This window comes from Pelodiscus sinensis, chromosome 4 (genome assembly GCF_052426305.1).
Source record: "Pelodiscus sinensis isolate ZL-2025 chromosome 4, ASM5242630v1, whole genome shotgun sequence".
In the NCBI taxonomy this organism is placed as follows: Eukaryota; Metazoa; Chordata; order Testudines; family Trionychidae; genus Pelodiscus; species Pelodiscus sinensis.
This window is the reverse complement of record NC_143055.1, coordinates 121,506,610-121,523,595: the sequence shown is the minus strand read 5'-3', so window position 1 is coordinate 121,523,595 and position 16,986 is coordinate 121,506,610. Positions and strand designations below refer to the sequence as shown.

Here is a 16,986-nt window from a genome sequence, read left to right as displayed (position 1 = left end):
GTGGGGTCTCGGCTGCCAGTTCCACACCTGGGATCATGGTTGCTGCCATGCACATTGGGGAAAGGAGCTCTGCTTTGGCCCTGCGTGCTACCTTAAAAAAACATGTAGTCCTGTAGCACCTTAGAAACTAACAAAAAATATATATGTGGTATCATGAGCTTTCATGAGCAAAACCTTCTTCCTCAGATGAGAGTGGAGAAAAAAATAACCAATTTTTCTCTGTTATCATGTCCTTCAAGATTTTAGAAACAGAGTATCTCAGCAAGGGCACCATTTAGGGAGCTGCCCCTCCCCTGAAGTTTGAGGCACTGGATTTCATACTTGAGGTCTGTTTAAAGCTACATGCCCTGGCTCCCAAGGCAGTTCTTAAATGCAACAGAATTTGAGCTGCTTGCAGCATTGCCTTTGGGGGAGGAAGTTTGTTATAAGAAGAGGGTTTGTTATAAGAAGAGGTGATTAAGAATAAGAAAAACCTGGTCATTCAAGTAATTAAAGGATTGTGAGATCATCATGAAAACATTTCTGGGTACTCCATTCAAAAGACCTGGGGGAGGGAGGAGAGTAGCGGTGAGTATGGTGTTGCTGGGATTTGCATTTGGACCAGGACTGTTAAACTTTTACAGTTACCACTTTTAAATATTAAAAGTGGTAACATTTCCAGATAACTATTTTGAGAAATTCTGTAGTAAGTGCAAAGCTAACTGCAAAGAGTTATAAAGGGATCTTACAAAATTGGATTACTGGGCAACACAAGAGCAAATGGAATTCAGTGTTGATAAATGCAAAATAATGCACCGGGAAAAATATAATCCCAACTATGCATACAAAAATGATGAGTAGTTGCCAGAAAACATCTGCTCAATGTGCAGTGGCAGTCTAAAAACTAAAAAGCTAACAGAATATTGGAAAACACTAGGAGAGGAATAGATAATTACAAAGAGGCAAAATGATATTTTCTGTATTATTATATGGTCACATCTTGAATACTGCATGGAGCTGTTGGTATGCTAGGTGGGGGAAGGCATTGCCTTCCCAAACTGCCAATCTGCCAGCCTGGCCCCACCCATGTCTGGCCCCCAGAACGCAGGGCCTCCGCAAAAGGGGTGGGGCTCAGGTTGGGGCAGGAGGCTTGCACATGAAATGCTGCATGCAGATCTGGTCACCCCATCTAAAAAAGATATATTGGATTTGGAAAAGGTACAGAAAGGGCAACAGAAATGATTAGGGAGATTAATAAGACTGGGAATTTTCAGCTTCGAAAAGAAATGGCTAACAGGTGGAGAAATATGTCAGATGTCTAGAAAATCATGAATGGTGTAGAAAAATAGAATAAGAAAACGTTATGCATTCCTTCACTAACATAACACAAGAGGCTGACCCAATTAAATGTATAAGCAGCAAATTAGAAACAAAATAAATAATTTCTTCACAGTCCACCTGTGGAACTCTTTGCAAGGAGATGGTAGAAAGGCCCAAACTATAACAGAGCTCCAATAAGAATAAAATAAGTTCAAGGAGGAGAGGTCCATCAATGTCTATTAGCCAGAATGGGCAGGGATGGAGTCTGTGGCTTCTGTTTGCCAGAAGCTGGGAATGGGCAACAGGGATGGATCATTTGATGATTGCCTCTTCTTTTCATACCTTCTGAAGCACCTGGCATTGGCCACTGTTGGAAAACAGGATATTGGGCTAGATGAACCATTGGTCTGATTTAGTATGGCCATTCTGATCTCATTTAGAGTCCAAATGTATCTGCCCCCTGTTGTAACCCACTAGACCCTACTCCACTTCTGGAGATGAAATAGAGGCCAATAATCCTGACAGGCTCTCTCTCTCTCCCCCCCCCCCCCACAAAGTTAGTAACAAAGTTAGAATATATATTAAAATTTTAACTAGCATCCATTAAGTGACTTGATGTTAGAACACGTCACAAGATGTCAGAACATGTTAATATTAGAGATGAATGGGTCTAATATTTATTTCATTTTCTTTCTTTTATATAGGAATTAGATACAGTGCTCTTGTCAGCTAATTGCTAAGTTATCAGCCAAAAAACTAGTTTTCCAGTGTCTTAGTATCTCTAGAAAAAGGTAATGTGTGTGTAGAGGGGGGGGGAGGGAAATGGGTTCAGTCCCCCACCTCCAATTTGCTGCTTGGCTTGTACTGAGCACGCTTAGTAACACTGATGAAGCTGCCTTCCTTAGTCTGCTCCACCCCCATGCTCTCACTCTCTTCCTCCTGCCATTACAGTTTGCACAGGTCACACCCTTCCCCCATCAACATCTGAAATGGCGCCCCTGGAACTCAGCCTCTCACACCTAATTTTTTGTAATAGATTTGAAAAAGAAAAACAAGCTTTCTGGCGTTTTCAATTCCAAGTCACTCTCTTAACTTTGAACAAACTAGTCATTGTACTGAAAGAATTCAATAAACAGAACTAAAGAAAATATTTTCTCTGCACCTGCAGAAGAATCCACATTTCTCAAAAGCTGGGTTTAGTTCTTCAACAAACTCTGGTTCCCGGTGCTTTGTCAGTGACTTCCACCAATTTAGTGCTTTGACTTCCTTTAAAACTTGGCAACAAATATGTACTGTTTAAGATTATTTTATTTTATTTCAATTATTATAAGTTTAAGACCATTAACAGATTGTTGATTTCAAACTGAATTTAAAATAGTTTTTTACATAAACATGCATTTAGTTTCCACTGAAAATCCAATTTAAATAAAATAATCTGGATTTTAAATTTAAAAATGCTAATTTTTTATTTTTTAATAATCACCTATTTATATCTGCCCTGCAATGATTGTATTCACAAGGAATAGGTTTGTGATCCAGACTTCTGCATTGAGAATGCATACCCATCAGCAGCCAGATTCTCCATCCCTCTCTAAAGAAAATACAGCTCTTGTAGCAGGAACTGGGATAAGGAAAAGGTACAAAGTACTCAGCCTAGCATATAGTTCAGCTGGAGCTACTATAGAAAGCATTTTACAAACAAGACTAGCTTGACTGCAGCATTCTCTTGCCATGCCTCCTTCCTTCCCTGACATGCCCTGTTATGCTCCAGCGTATCCCCACACCAAGGGTGGCAAAGGGTTAACAGAGTCTTTCTGACATCTCTTTGTCTTCAGGGTCTGTTCTGCTCAATCTATAGCCACTTTATGCCACCAAAGCATCACAAAGAGGCCACAGTACAACACAGAAGCTGACCCAAGATTTGTTTTGTTCAGGTTTTACAACAGACCATTGTGGCATCCTCTAAAATTGAAATTACACAAACTGATTCTGATAATCTTTCCACTATTAAAGAGACACTTTCAAGGCAACAGACCTAAAAGAAGACTCACCATGCTATGTTTTGATTCATGTATGCTCTCGGATTTACAGGACTCTCTATTAACTCTTTTCTTGTAAGTAGGTAGATTGGTGCCTTTCATGATAGGTTAATCCAATGCCTGATTAAGTTGTTTTCATCTGGAATTCCCCAAAGCAGCTTAATTTTTGGACCTTTAACCAATTTGCTCTGAGCACAGATTCTTCCAATATTCCACAAGAATAGATGGAGAGGGCTCTGAGTTACTACAGAGAATTCTTTCCCAGGTGTCTTGCTGAGGGTTTTGCCCACATGGTCAGGATCTAAGTGATTACCATATTTGGGGTCAGAAAGGAATTTTCCCCCTGGCCAATTAGCAGAGACCTGAGAGTGCTTTGTCTCCCCCTGCAGCCTAGGGCATGTGTCGCTTACAGGCTTAAATTAGTGTAAATGGTAGATTCTTTGTGACTCGAAGTTAACCAGAGGTTAGATGTCTATTACGAATGAGTAGGTGAGGTTCTGTAACTTGTAATGTGCAGGATGTTAGACTAGATTGTCACATTGGTTCCTTCTAAACATCATGTCTATGAGTCTAAGAAAGTATTTGATATTGTTGCTGTTCATCAAGAAACCAGTGGGTTTATACAGATAAACATTAACTTAGGGAACAGTGGCCTCCCTGTCAGTGATAATTTACTCCAGGGCTGCATTTGATAGATAAACTACATAGAAGTGTAACTGAAGCTTTGACAGCACATTGGCTGCCTTATAATCTTTACTGAAAGCAGAGATGTGAAGTGCAGCTTGCGTGTTAAAATTGCTGCTGCCAGTGGCTGAAACAGATATCTTTTTGAATGACACCCAAAGAGGCCTGGCTACTGTTGAGACCTAGGTTTCTGCACAGTTGTTCTGCATGTATTTATACTCTGTCTCACTCTCTTGGGTGGCCTCTTTAAAAGCGATATTTAGAAGATAAGGACACCCTTTCCCCATCTCTCCAGTGCATTAGGACAAGATCTTTAAAGTATTTTGTTCAGCAGCCTACAGTGATACAAAAGATCATGCAATGAAACTTTAAAAAAAACATGAAAAAAGAAAATTGTTTTAGGAGCAGAAATGCAGTTCATTGAAGTCACTCCTGGCCTCAGCCATGCCCAGAATTCTATGCAACTGGAACAAGTATCCCCTTCATATAGCAAGCTAAAGTAACTTCTTTTGTTTCAGGAATTCCCCTACATCAAATTAACTCCCAGATGCCCTGTTTACTATAGATCTCTACCTCCTTAGCATGGTCAGAATGGCATAAAGTGATTGAAGCACAATTTAGAATTTGGTCTGCCTTTACATTTAAAATGGACTTTCCTGAGCTTGTATTGCTTTAAAGGTCATACAACATTGTACCACACATAATAATATAATAATAAAAATAAAGTGTCAAATATGTTTGGCATGCAGAATGGATCCCCTGTAATTCAGGAACACAACAAACGATCTACTCTGATAAAATAAGCAGGGAAAAGCAGCATTCAGTCCTGCTGAAGTCCGTTTGTGCCTACATTTATTGCAACTGACACACAATTGATCAGTTTTAATTAATACTGAAAAATAAATATTTTGCTGTTCCAGGTGGTGTTTTAGTCACAAATTAAAATCTTTGCTACCCCCTCTCTTCTCTGAATCTTGTCACTAACAATCTTTCATTGTTGCAATTCCTCTGGGAGAAATTGATGTCTCTAATCTTGTGCCAAAAAGCAGCAATATAGTATGTATGCATGGTGGGTTGGGGTGGACTTTTCATTTGCTTTTGTTTTGAACGTTTTTCTATTAATAATGTAAACATTCAGTTAGAGATTATATAGTTAATACTTTACTCAGCAATAGGAATATTTTTTATAATTCAGCAAACCTAACCACGGAACGATACAGGCATGCTCCTTTTGATGTTTGCTTTGAGAAAAGAGCAAAGGTTGTTAACATGCTTTACTATTAGCTGTTTTCTCAGAGTGGAATGTTTGTGTAACATTATTTTGGCTCTGATCTGACAGTCTTTTTGCAAGTATAACTCCCAGAGGACAAAGAAAATATAAATCAAAGTAATGTATGTATGTGCAATGAAATTCCATTTCCAATTCACAAAAAAACTCTACAAATGTATGCTTATCTACTCAAGATTTTTATAGACAGGTAAATATGCAATCACATAATGTGTCATGTCATCATCTGTAGGCATCAACATAAGTAAATACTCAGAATAAAGTTGTTGTGGTCAGGAGTATTAGTCCAGTCAGAGGAACAAAGGGGAACACATCATCATTATATCAACTTTGGTTCAATTAAGTTATTTTCTCCATAACTGAAATGTCACCCATGTTGATGAGCTATTCATGAATGGTGTATGCTATACTTGTTCTCTTTCAAAAAGTCTTCCCCTAACACTCATCTTTGCTATAAAGAAGTGATTCATTAATGGCATTATTTCTTACCCCAGCAACTAATTTAGAAAAAACAGTATGAAACTATGAAACTCTTTGAATCAAATAGCCGTGTAGTCCCACCAATATTTTTTATGGACTAATATTTCACACTAGACAAATGATCTCAGAATAAATCTAAAAAATCCTAGTTGAATACATTCACACTAGGAAGTTGATGACTTCTATTTATATGATGCAATGATATAAGAGCAACCTTTACAGATGTTTAAATCCTAATAGAAACAATTGTGAGGGTGAGGATGTTGTTTCAGTAATGGCTAAAGTGCTGACCACACAATAGATAAATCACCAGATTTTCTGTCACAACACAGTCTTCCAGTTATTTAATTTCTCCATTTTTCTGTGTAACCAGGTTGTTCCCATTAAGCCGGTTGTGTCTCAAGAAAGATTCTTGCTTTCAGACCTTCCTCTGCGTCCCTTCAAGGCAGAAGTTCAGTATCCATAATCTCTCTCAAACTATTCATCATATTACCAAGTCAGGAGACAAAATAATTTATCTGGAAACATTTAAAATACTGGATTTCCATATTTAAACTTTCTTCTAATTGAACACTAAAAATGCCCTCTTTAAAGAAATCATCATATCTTTCTGTCCATAGCTGTAATGACTGTTATAACATTTTCCAGCTCCAAAGAGGAAGACACCTTAAGTGTGTGAATCGAAGCAGACAAAGGCAGTTTTCCATGCATTGTATATTGACTTGCCTACTTTAAAGGCCTGCTTCCCCACTCACATATGGCAAGGTAAGTAAGGAGTCAGTTAAATGAAATGAATGAAATCTCAGAGGGATAGCCGTGTCAGTCTGTAACTTTAAAATAATGTAAAAAGAAATTTAAAAAATATTGCCTGTATTTTTGTTAGTCTCTAAGGTGCTACAGGTCCATTCTTTGTTATTTAAGGTTTTTTTTAAATCAATGAAGTTATAAGGCTATCAAACCAACAAAAGTCACTGCAGAACCGGGCCTGAGATTTTTAAAGCAACTTTACTAAAAATGAAGCTTCAGGGGGTAGCCAAGTTAGTCTGCACAGGATAAACTTTAAAAAACAAAAAATAGTCTGGAAGCATTTTAAAGACTAACAAAACATGTGGATGGTATCATGAGCTTTCGTGGGCATAGCCCACTTCTTCAGATAACCAGCAGAAGTGGGCTGTGCCCATGAAAGCTCAAGATACCATCTACATGTTTTGTTAGTCTTTCAAGTGCTACCAAACTATTTGTTATTTTTTTAAGTTTACTAAAAATATTTGCCAGCCTTAAGATATTTTATATTAACAAGAGACTACGTGAACTCTTGTGTTAGCAATCACAAAACAGTAAGCAACTGGCACTGGACAAGTTTTCTAAATCATAAAGGAAAAATGCTTATAATTCAGTAATACAATTGCAAATTGCAAAATTCAACAAGACATTTTTTAACTAGTTTTCAAAAAACCAACCAGTATATTTCTAGGTATTTCACCTCTTCAAACAAACACATCAAGAGCTAACGTTAACTAAGAATATATAGTTTTAGAGCCAAAAACAACATTCATTGGTGTTAACAAGTTTTCCTAAGTAAGTATGATCAAGCCTTTTTTAAAAGATCCTAATTTTCAACACTCTGTAAACCTGTTGGCCACTCATTAGTTAAGTTCTTACTTCTTTTATTTATAATGGGTACAAAGTTTAACTAGTGCACACTTTCAGGTGAAACCCTCCATTAAAACATATTGTAACTGTGCATTTTATTTCTCTATATAAATATAAATACATGCAATGTATATATATACATGTTATACGTTATACAACGATTTATTACTCATGTACACGGAACAGAGACAGATATATGTATGTACACAAGAATGTATTTATACAGGAAACCAATATGGTATACATGGATTTATACATAGCATGATCCTCATTTTCATTTTTTGAGGAAATTAAAACCATTTGGGTAAAAGAGTATTCATGGATTCAGAAAATCTGGTAAGTTAATATGTAACTGGTATGAGGATGTGTAACCCGGGGACGTGTAGTTTATAATCAGAAAAAAAGTTTTTTTGTGTACTAAACAGGCTTGGATAAGTGAGCTCTTGTGTATGTATGTGTATTGTATGTTTGTGCCATATACATCCAAACTTCTAAGTAATAAATTTAGAACATATTTGTATCCCTCTCTTGTTTCCCATAAAGAGCGGTTCAGCTCTTTAACTATTCAGCTTACAGTCTTAAGTGAGTTTTTCCTCTCATTTAATAAAATACATTCTTATTTTTTATTAGAGGGGTAGCCGTGTTAGTCTGAATCTGCAAAAGCGGTGAGGAGTCCTGTAGTCTATAAGGTGCCACAGGACTTCTCGCCGCTTATTCTTATTTTGGACATCTAATTTTGTTGGTAAATTAAATGCAGTGGATAATTCCAGATAAATCACAAAGCATTTTCTTTCTCACTGTCAGTCAAACCAGCAGTGGAATCTTTTTCATTAGTTAGTTGGTGGCAGAATAGCACTTCCACTAATGTTTTATCACCTCTCCACTCCCCTGGCTGTTCAAGAAAGGAAACCAATCACTAAAAATGTTTAAAATATGACTATCAATAAGGTTGAAATGCCCCAGTTGACTTACCAGTGGATCTTGGTCAGTGAAGAAGGCAGCAGCTGTGAAGTGCACTGATACAGGCAGGTACTGGGAGCAGAGCTGCAGTCAGGGGAAGAACAGCCAGTGGCGAGCGCAGCAGTGGTCCCAGTCTCTTATGCAGCTCAAGGAAAGTGAAATCTTCACCAGGCTTTCTGTAACATCAAGGGCTAATCCACAGGAAACTCAGCTTCCCCTTCTTTCCCTCCCCCCGAATCTTGCAAAAGGCAGTTACCTCCCCTCCTCTCTGCTGTTGAAATGAGAGAGGCTCCCAGTCCAGGGATAGGAACAGAGGCACATGCAGCTCCTAACTTTAGGTTTTTTTTTTTTACTCAGGGTGCCACAAATTTACTAAAGTGATTGGCCCCAGGAGTTTTGCAAAACCCCATCCCCCCACTCAGTTACTGCCAGTGGCTGTGTCTCTTGGGACACAGCACCAAACAAAAGGCACTGCCAGTATTGACTTTCCAACATAGTACAGCAGTGCCATCAACTATGGACTCATAAAGATTCCACTAAACGGGCTAATTATTAGTATGTTTTATATGCTCATAAAACACATGGTACTGATTGCAACTTGTAGTGGGTGTTTTTCCTACCAGAACTCTACCAGCCTTCTCCCTCAGGGAGGAAGTATAGTCCATGACAAACCATGTTCAAAGCATTTCAGTAATCATGGTTAAAACTAGACTGGAGTAAGGCTCAGCCAAAATGATGCTGACCACTTTTCCTGGTTAACGTCCTGGAAGTCCATGTTATTTCATCTCTGCATTTGGAACCTGGGAGATATATGAGCTAGCAGAAACAACCCCCTAAAGGGCCATCACACTGAAAGGATAACCAGAGCACAGCGTGCACTGGACACACCTCATCCAGTCACCACATCTGTCTCACTCTAGGGCACCCTAAACATTGGCTTTGCACTAGCAGGGGATTTTCCTTTGACAGAGGAATACCCAACTGCCTCTTCACTCAAGTCCCCATTATGCCACTATAGCAGTACAGAGGGGACTTAGCCTGGGCTGAGGAGCTGACCTCTGAGGATCAGATTTTGCAGATGACTGCAAAACAAACCTTGAGTTTCCAAAGCTGGCTCATTAGAGTATTAAAACATCATCTCCTTTCTTTCATTGTGGTTGTATTATCCAGGACGTACATCCATGTCCTTAAAAGTTAGTTCTTCAAACCAACTAACACCTAAAAGAAGGAACTTTGTAGGTGATTGGGTTGGGGCTACTGATATTGGAGGCATCTTTTCCCTCTGAAGTGAGTCTTGTGCCTGAAATTAGTCATACCTGTCCTCCAAAGCTAACAGCATCCAACATGTTTGAAAGTCACTTGGACAAAATAGCTGGTTTACTTGCCCATATTTTCAAGGCATTCATGGAGACCCACTACTCTGAGATTATTAATCTGAATTTTATTATCAAGGTCCTTGACTAGATTAAAAGCCCCTTAATTAGTTTATTGCTCAAAATCATTCCTGTTGAAAATATGACACGTACAAATATAAACTAAGGATTTTTTCAGTAAGAATGCCTTTTTACTTTCTAAAAAAAAGGAAATATAAAGTATTTCTACAAGAGAAACAATCCTTTCTTATCTCTTCTACTCTTTATTTTATTAATTAATTTTTATGTAAATAGTTTTGTGAAAAGGTATCTATACAAGTCTCTAGGCCTTCCAATACTCAATATTACAGCAAGTTTAGCAGCACTAAACAATCAATCAGACAGGAATTTATCCAGCCAGTCACCTATGAGAAAGTTCCTATTCACTCCATCATTCCGGGAACATACCTATAAGCCTTTTCAAACTAGGAGGCTGTGTCTACTTAAGAGATCCTCCGGAAAAGGCTTTATTTTCCGGAGAATCACGTCTAGACTGGTGCTTTTCTCCGGCTTATCTCCAAGCTGGAAAAAAGCGGCAGCCATGTTAATGCAAATGCCGCGGGGGATATTTAAATCCCCCGCGGATTTGCCTATTCCAAAGTGCTACATTAGCATCCCTTTTCCGGAAGGGATGCCAGTGTAGACGTAGCCAGAATGCAAAATTTCGATTAACTGGCTAATCGAATAGTCGATGCAATTTGCATTAAGTATTTGATTTGTCAATGAGGGTGCCTTTGCCTTTGAAGTGTAGCAGCCCCAGGGCTATTGCTACACTTCAAAGATGAAAGCGCAGCACAGGGCCAGTGGGGGACCGTGCTCCCCGTGGCCTGTCAAAGCAGCAGCGCTGCAGGGAGCCCAGCGTCAGCTGAGGACTCTGAGTCCTCTGCTGACCCTGGGCTCCATGCGGTGTTGGTGCTTTGACATGCTGTGGGGAGCCCGGCGTCAGATTTCACACAGCATTGCAAAGCTGCAGCGCTGCGTGGAGCCTGGGATCAGAAGGGAAGTCCTCAGCTGACCCCAGGCACCATGCAGCGCTGCCACTTTGAAATGTTGCATGCAACCCAGGAACATCTGGACTCCCAGCTGGCCCCAGGCTGCATGCGGCATTTTAAAGTGGCAGACCCAGGGCTCAACATAGTGCTGCCCAGGCCAACAAGGGATTCCCAACTGGCTGCACGTGACACTGCTTTGAAGAACCCCCTTTTCTCTCCCCTCTTGCTGCTTCCTTATGATAGGGGCAGCAAAGGGAGGGGGAAGCGACTAGTCAACTAGCCTGTCAACTATCCGATAAGTATTTCTTTATTGGATAGTCGACTAGTCGTTCACACGCCTAGTCCAACCCCCAGTCAAATTGGCTTTTGCAGCATGCCAGGAAGGTCACCAATTTCTTAGACTAAAGAGGGGGATCTGTCTCCAGAGACCTGGGCCCCCCACAGACAATGCCCTGCCAACAGTTCCCACTCTAAGTATGATTTACACTGGGGATGAGGTAAAAGAGAAAAATGGAGCTAGCAAACCAGTTCTCTTGGCCCTTCCCACGGATGATGCACTAAAACTGAAAAACACAGTCCGAGGTAAGGCTCTTTTCTTGTTGCTGCTTTTAGTACTGTTTAGTCATCTATTTTGGGAAGACATCTGCTTACAAGTCATTTAATCATAGACAGCCAGTACAGAGTCTACACATTTTTCAAGATGCTTTGTCATTACAAGACCCCACTGAAGTTCATGTCAAAACTCCCATTGACTTTGATATTGCACGATCAGGCTCATAGTGCTGTACTGCTCAAAACAGCAATTGCAGAAATGATTGGGTTTCATTCCTCAGCATCTCTCAGTAATGTCCCTTTACAGGATATAAATAAATATATAAATAAAAAGATGTTTTTTCTAACCGCTACTCTGGCAAACAGAGCCTAGGACAACTGAGCATCATCAACCTTAACAGAGGTTTGCCCAGCAAACATGTCATGCTCAGCTATACTTGTGATCCCAATGACTTAAAATTATGCCCTCAGTGACAACAGTGTCTGTATATTGCTAGAAAGCCAAATTGCTCTGCTGTTTTCTCAGCTAAGAATACATGACAGACACTCATAAAGCAATAGATATATACACCTAACAGAACCTATAAACATCATAAAAACAGAATGCAAACTTTAGTAACAAATTACATAAAGGGTTTGTCCTTTCAGATCACCAATTTATGATCACCTGCCAGGTCCATTACAGAGCAAAATCATTTCCTCCTGCAGAACAATTCAGTCATGAAACAGACCTTGGACTCACTCATATTCCTTTCACACAAAACTCCTGCTCAAGCCTTACATGAATCTGATGAGCAGGTCTGGCCCCTTGCAATGGGATTCATAGACTTCATAGTGCTACAACCACCTCCAAGGAGTTAATTTCCAGAACTGCTAATTCCCCACCCGTGGTTCATTATTTGACTATCAAAAGTTGTGATAAAAAAACTGCAATTCAGGCAGAAATGGGCTTCTGCCAGGGAGGCAAGAAAGTACATAGGAGAGAGCAGCAAGGAGCTGCTTTAAGAACAGATCCAAAAACCCATTGGGGCTGGGGTGAGATTGCTGGAAAACAGTTAAAAGGGACTGGACAAGCCCTCTCTCATCTCTCTATCAAATGATGTCATGCTAGACAATGTTTCATAACAATTTTTCAGCAGCCTCCATGTGACATTTAATATTAACTATTATGAAAGGTCATTGTCTCATGTAGCCACAATTTTGTTTAGCAAAAGCCCAAGCACAGGTGTCCTGACGCTCTACTTTGAACCTTCTTGGGTTATATTAGGTGCTGTATGCACTGTTACTGCATTCACTATTCTGAAGTCACTATTCACTTTGTATGTTAAAGATACAAAGAGCTCCATTTTGCCTTTTTTTTAAATTAAATTCCTTAATCTTAGTTTAACAAAATGGCAGAGGGAGGAGAGTAGATCACTCTGGTGGTGGAGACTGGTAATAAGCAGGACTGGAAGTATGTTGTTGTGAACTTTGGAAGAAGCCATGGGGCTTGGTTCTGATCTCACACTGATACGAGTCAGGAGTAACTCCACTGAAGTCAATGGAGTTAGCGATCAAACTGGGAAGGGCTAATCAGTTCTGAGTCTGACCTGTGCACTTACACTGGATACACTGCTAAGGAGAAAGGTGATTGTTGCTGAGTTCCCTGAACTCCCACTAATTTCAGCTGGAATGGAGGCCACTGAGTAGCTCACAGAGTATGCCCATAATCACATTCTACATCACTCATTCAGACGCCAGATTTCTTACTGTTCATTTGAGGGGCACATTTTGCTCAGCCCCTCCCAGAAATACTCTCCCAAATAGTTGCTCAGAACAATCACTATTAAAGGGGAAACACAGTCACACTGGTGTTTCTAAGTCCCACTTCGAGCACAACATGAAAACAGCAATGCAGATAAAAACCGCAGCAGCAAAAGTGACCCTGAAAATCCCACCTCTCAGTTGTGTTATAAAGATATTGCTTCCCAAACACTGATGCCTCCTGTCACATGTCATTTGCAACACCCCTTTCTATGCTGCCTATCTTATCTTTACTCTCAGCTGGCTTCCCTAGAAAGAAAGGAAGTAACGCCCCACAAATACCGTATTCATGGGGGGTGACTTAGTTAACAGAAACACTTAAAAGAACAGCCCAACTACATTAAAAATTGTTATTCAAGTATGACAAGATCAAGCTAGATTTCTACAGAAGAGTAATCAAAGTAGCCCCAGATTAAATAGGTCTCCTTTCCCCGGGTAAGGTAAAAATGGCCTAGTCCAGAACAGTATGGGCAGTAAGTGAAGTTAGGGCTTGGGGGGGAGAAGCACCCAACCCCACTCCCAGCCCTTCCGCTGAGACCTCGCTCCCCTTGGGAGCAAAGCCACCTCACTGCGCCCCCCTCCCCCACCACCACCATGAGGAGGTGGGACAGCATGCCACACGTGTGCCTCCCCATGGGGAAAGGAGGAGGGCAGGCATGCCCCAGTCTCCCTGGCCCTGAAGCATGGGGGAGGGCAAGTGGCAGGCAGCCTCAGCCTCCCTGGCTCCAGAGCAAAGAGAAGGTGGGTGCCCCAGGCTGCACATGGCCCCAGCCTCTCTGGCCCCAGCGCATACGGAGGGATGAGGGCGTGCATCCCCAGCCTCCCTGGCCACGGAGCACAGAGGGCAGGGGGCTTCAGCCTCCCTGGGCTGCACATGGCCCCAATCTGCCCAGCCTGGAGCATGGTAAGGGAGTGGGGGCTCCAGCATCCCGGGCCAGAGCACTGGGGAGGGAAGAGTGCATGCATCTCCAGCCTCCCCGGACAGGAACACCAGGAAGGCAGGTGCTGGGGGCAGCAACACAGCATCCTCAGAACACCTATAGTAGGGGTTCCGGGGGCAGAGTCTGGGCAGGCTGAGGCAAGCAGTTTGCAGAGTTGTTGACTCAAGTCCCACGACTTGAACTCGAGTACGACTTAAGTCGCCTCGCTGACTCGACTTGAGACTCGAGTTGGGTTCATTGTTTGTGACTTGAGACTTGACTTGAGACTTGCTAATTTTTTAAATCAACTTGGTGAAAAAATTGTCCGAAAATGCCGCTGTTCTGACGCACCCAGAGGGGCGGTCACGACCCGCCTCCCAGCTGGGAATCCCAGGCTGGGGGCCACAATCGCCACTCTGGGCATATCAGAAGGCTAGCGGGGGTGGGAGCAGTGGCTAGGAGTCCCAGCTACATTGTTGTGGGTTACTTTTCTTTCGAAACGGTGCAATACATGGTGAATGTGTTTCATTGTTTTGTTGTTGTTTTGGACACATCTAAGCGCAATTTCCAGTTTTAACATAGAGATACGACAACAACAATGCAAAAATAGTCTATTGGCTTGGGATTTGCGAAAATCTTATTGATATATGTGTATGTCTATTCATGAAATTTTATATTAATACGCCATTTTTGAAATTTCAAAGTGAACAAAAAGAAAAAAAGAAAATAAAAATATTAAAATAATCAAAAAGTTAATATCCATCCGTGAAGAATGAGCAAGGAAACTCAAAATGTCATAAACTTTGGATTTATTGATTTGACCAAAAAAACAGAAAACACGATCAGCGAAGTGCAAATTCTGTGGGGTTGTAATCACTGATGGCATTGCAACAACTTCCAATTTTTTGCGCCATATAAAAACACATCCGGGAAAGCACAACGAGTACAAAAACTATCTGCGACAAACCACGATCGATCCCGCCTCACAGTGTAAAATATCGGATTTCATTATCAAGCATGATGATCAAGGTGTTTATGGAATAAATCATCCCAAACAAAGAAGAATAGTCAGTTCTTTGGTTAGGGAACTGATAATCGGTTGCTCACTACCAATTTCAATAGCAGAAAAACCACAGTTCAGGGGATTTTGTCATGTGTTGGATCCCCAGTCACGAGAAATAAGTCTGTCTTCGGTTATGACAGAACTGGACAATTTGTACCATAATGTGAAAGCTGATGTGTTGGTACTTCTTACTGAGGCGGACACAATTGCATTGACGCTTGACATTTAGTCAGATAGAAGAATGAGAGGCTTTTTGGGAGTAACCACCCACATGATAATACGGTACGCACTCGTGACAAAATTGTTGTCATGTGAAAGGTTCCTTGGCCAGCATACTGGGGAGAACATTGCAGAAGTGTTTGAGAACATATGTGATTCTTATAAAATCAAGGATAAAATTAGATGTGTTATAACAGACAATGCTGCGAACATGCGTAAAGCATTCACCGTAGCATTTAACAACCATGAATCAGAGCATCAAATTGATATGCAAGATGACACTTTGGAAAATGAAGAATTATGGGAAGACTTAATCCCAGAAGTCATTACAGCAGTCATCCATCATGAAAACTCAAGCGGACCTCCAATTAAGAGACTAAGTTGCTTTGCTCATACTCTGCAACTTCCTGTCGGGGATGGTCTCAAGGAGGTGAAGTTATATGGTGCCCAGGCAAAAGTGTCAAAAATCTGCAGCCTTCTTCACACAAGTACCCTATTCAAGGAAGTCTTTGAAAGAAGGTTTGGTCTTCAAGCTAGTATTCCCCAAACCAATGCCACCAGGTGGAACAGTACCCTCAGACAAACTTTTTGACCCCGGATGAAGAAAAGCTGAAACACATGCTTGAAAAACAAAACCGGTATAATTTAAAACCCAGCCAGAGGGATTATTCCCAACTAAGAGAACTAGCATTGCTACTCCAGCCATTTCTGGACACCACAGATAAAGTGCAAGGTGAACAGCATGTTACGATTTCAGCAGTGGTGCCATCAATAATTGGACTATACTACCACCTTTTGGAATTTATTCTCACATACTTGGGGAACATGGTTAGAGCTTTAAGAAGCAGTATTGAAAAATGTTTCATTGGCATTTGCATTAATGCTGGTTTGATACCATTACCAAATCCTTTGGATGACACAGAAAAATCACTATTGGCTTTCAGTCATTTCATGTACTTTCTGGCGGCCGTGTTAGACCCTAATTTTTGCTTCTGGTGGCTGGAAAAAATTAGTTCTGATGATGCTAAAACTAATGCTGTGAAAGCAGAAATTGTTTCACAACTTCAGCAGTTTTGTTCAAATCCTCACAGTTTGTCTGCCTCTAGCTGTACTGGCCGTGACAATGTCTCAAACTCTGATGCTGATGGCCCACTAGTTAAAAAATCAAAACATGCATCCTCACTGTACGTTTATTGAAGGACAGCTAACACCACCACACCACAGCCAGGAAATTTTGATGATGAGCTGTGGTGTTATCAAGAGCTAGCTGCTAAGATACCCCCAACAGATGATGGAATTGATGTGATGTCTTCTGGAAAAGTCATGGAGAAAGCCTTCCGTTGTTGCACAAGGCTGCTAAGTGTGTGTTTATGGTTCCTGCCAGTAGTGCACCAGTTGAAAGGGTGTTTAACCAAGGAGGGATTGTAATGAGCCCACATCGTGCCAGACTGGTGATAATGTGGTGGAAAAGATTTCTCAAATGTAATACTGAATACTAACTTTGTTAATGAATGAAGACTTTTTTTTATTTCTAATTTCATTTTGTGCACCTAGTTTTACATAGCTGTAGCTCAAGGCTGCTATGAATGTTTGTATAAATACATAAAGTGTGTAGTTTGTTA

The 16,986-nt window shown here is 40.8% G+C and overlaps 1 protein-coding gene across 1 annotated transcript in view; it reads right to left on the bottom strand.

Annotated features, from left to right (window-relative positions):
- LOC102462623 (broad substrate specificity ATP-binding cassette transporter ABCG2) overlaps window positions 1-8,848 on the bottom strand; it is a 69,585-nt gene extending 60,737 nt beyond the window's left edge. Inside the window, exon 1 of the mRNA XM_075929561.2 lies at window positions 8,416-8,848. The gene's annotated coding sequence lies outside the window, so the exon portion shown is untranslated. The remainder of the gene's footprint in view (window positions 1-8,415) is intronic.
- Between the last annotated feature and the right edge of the window lie 8,138 nt (window positions 8,849-16,986).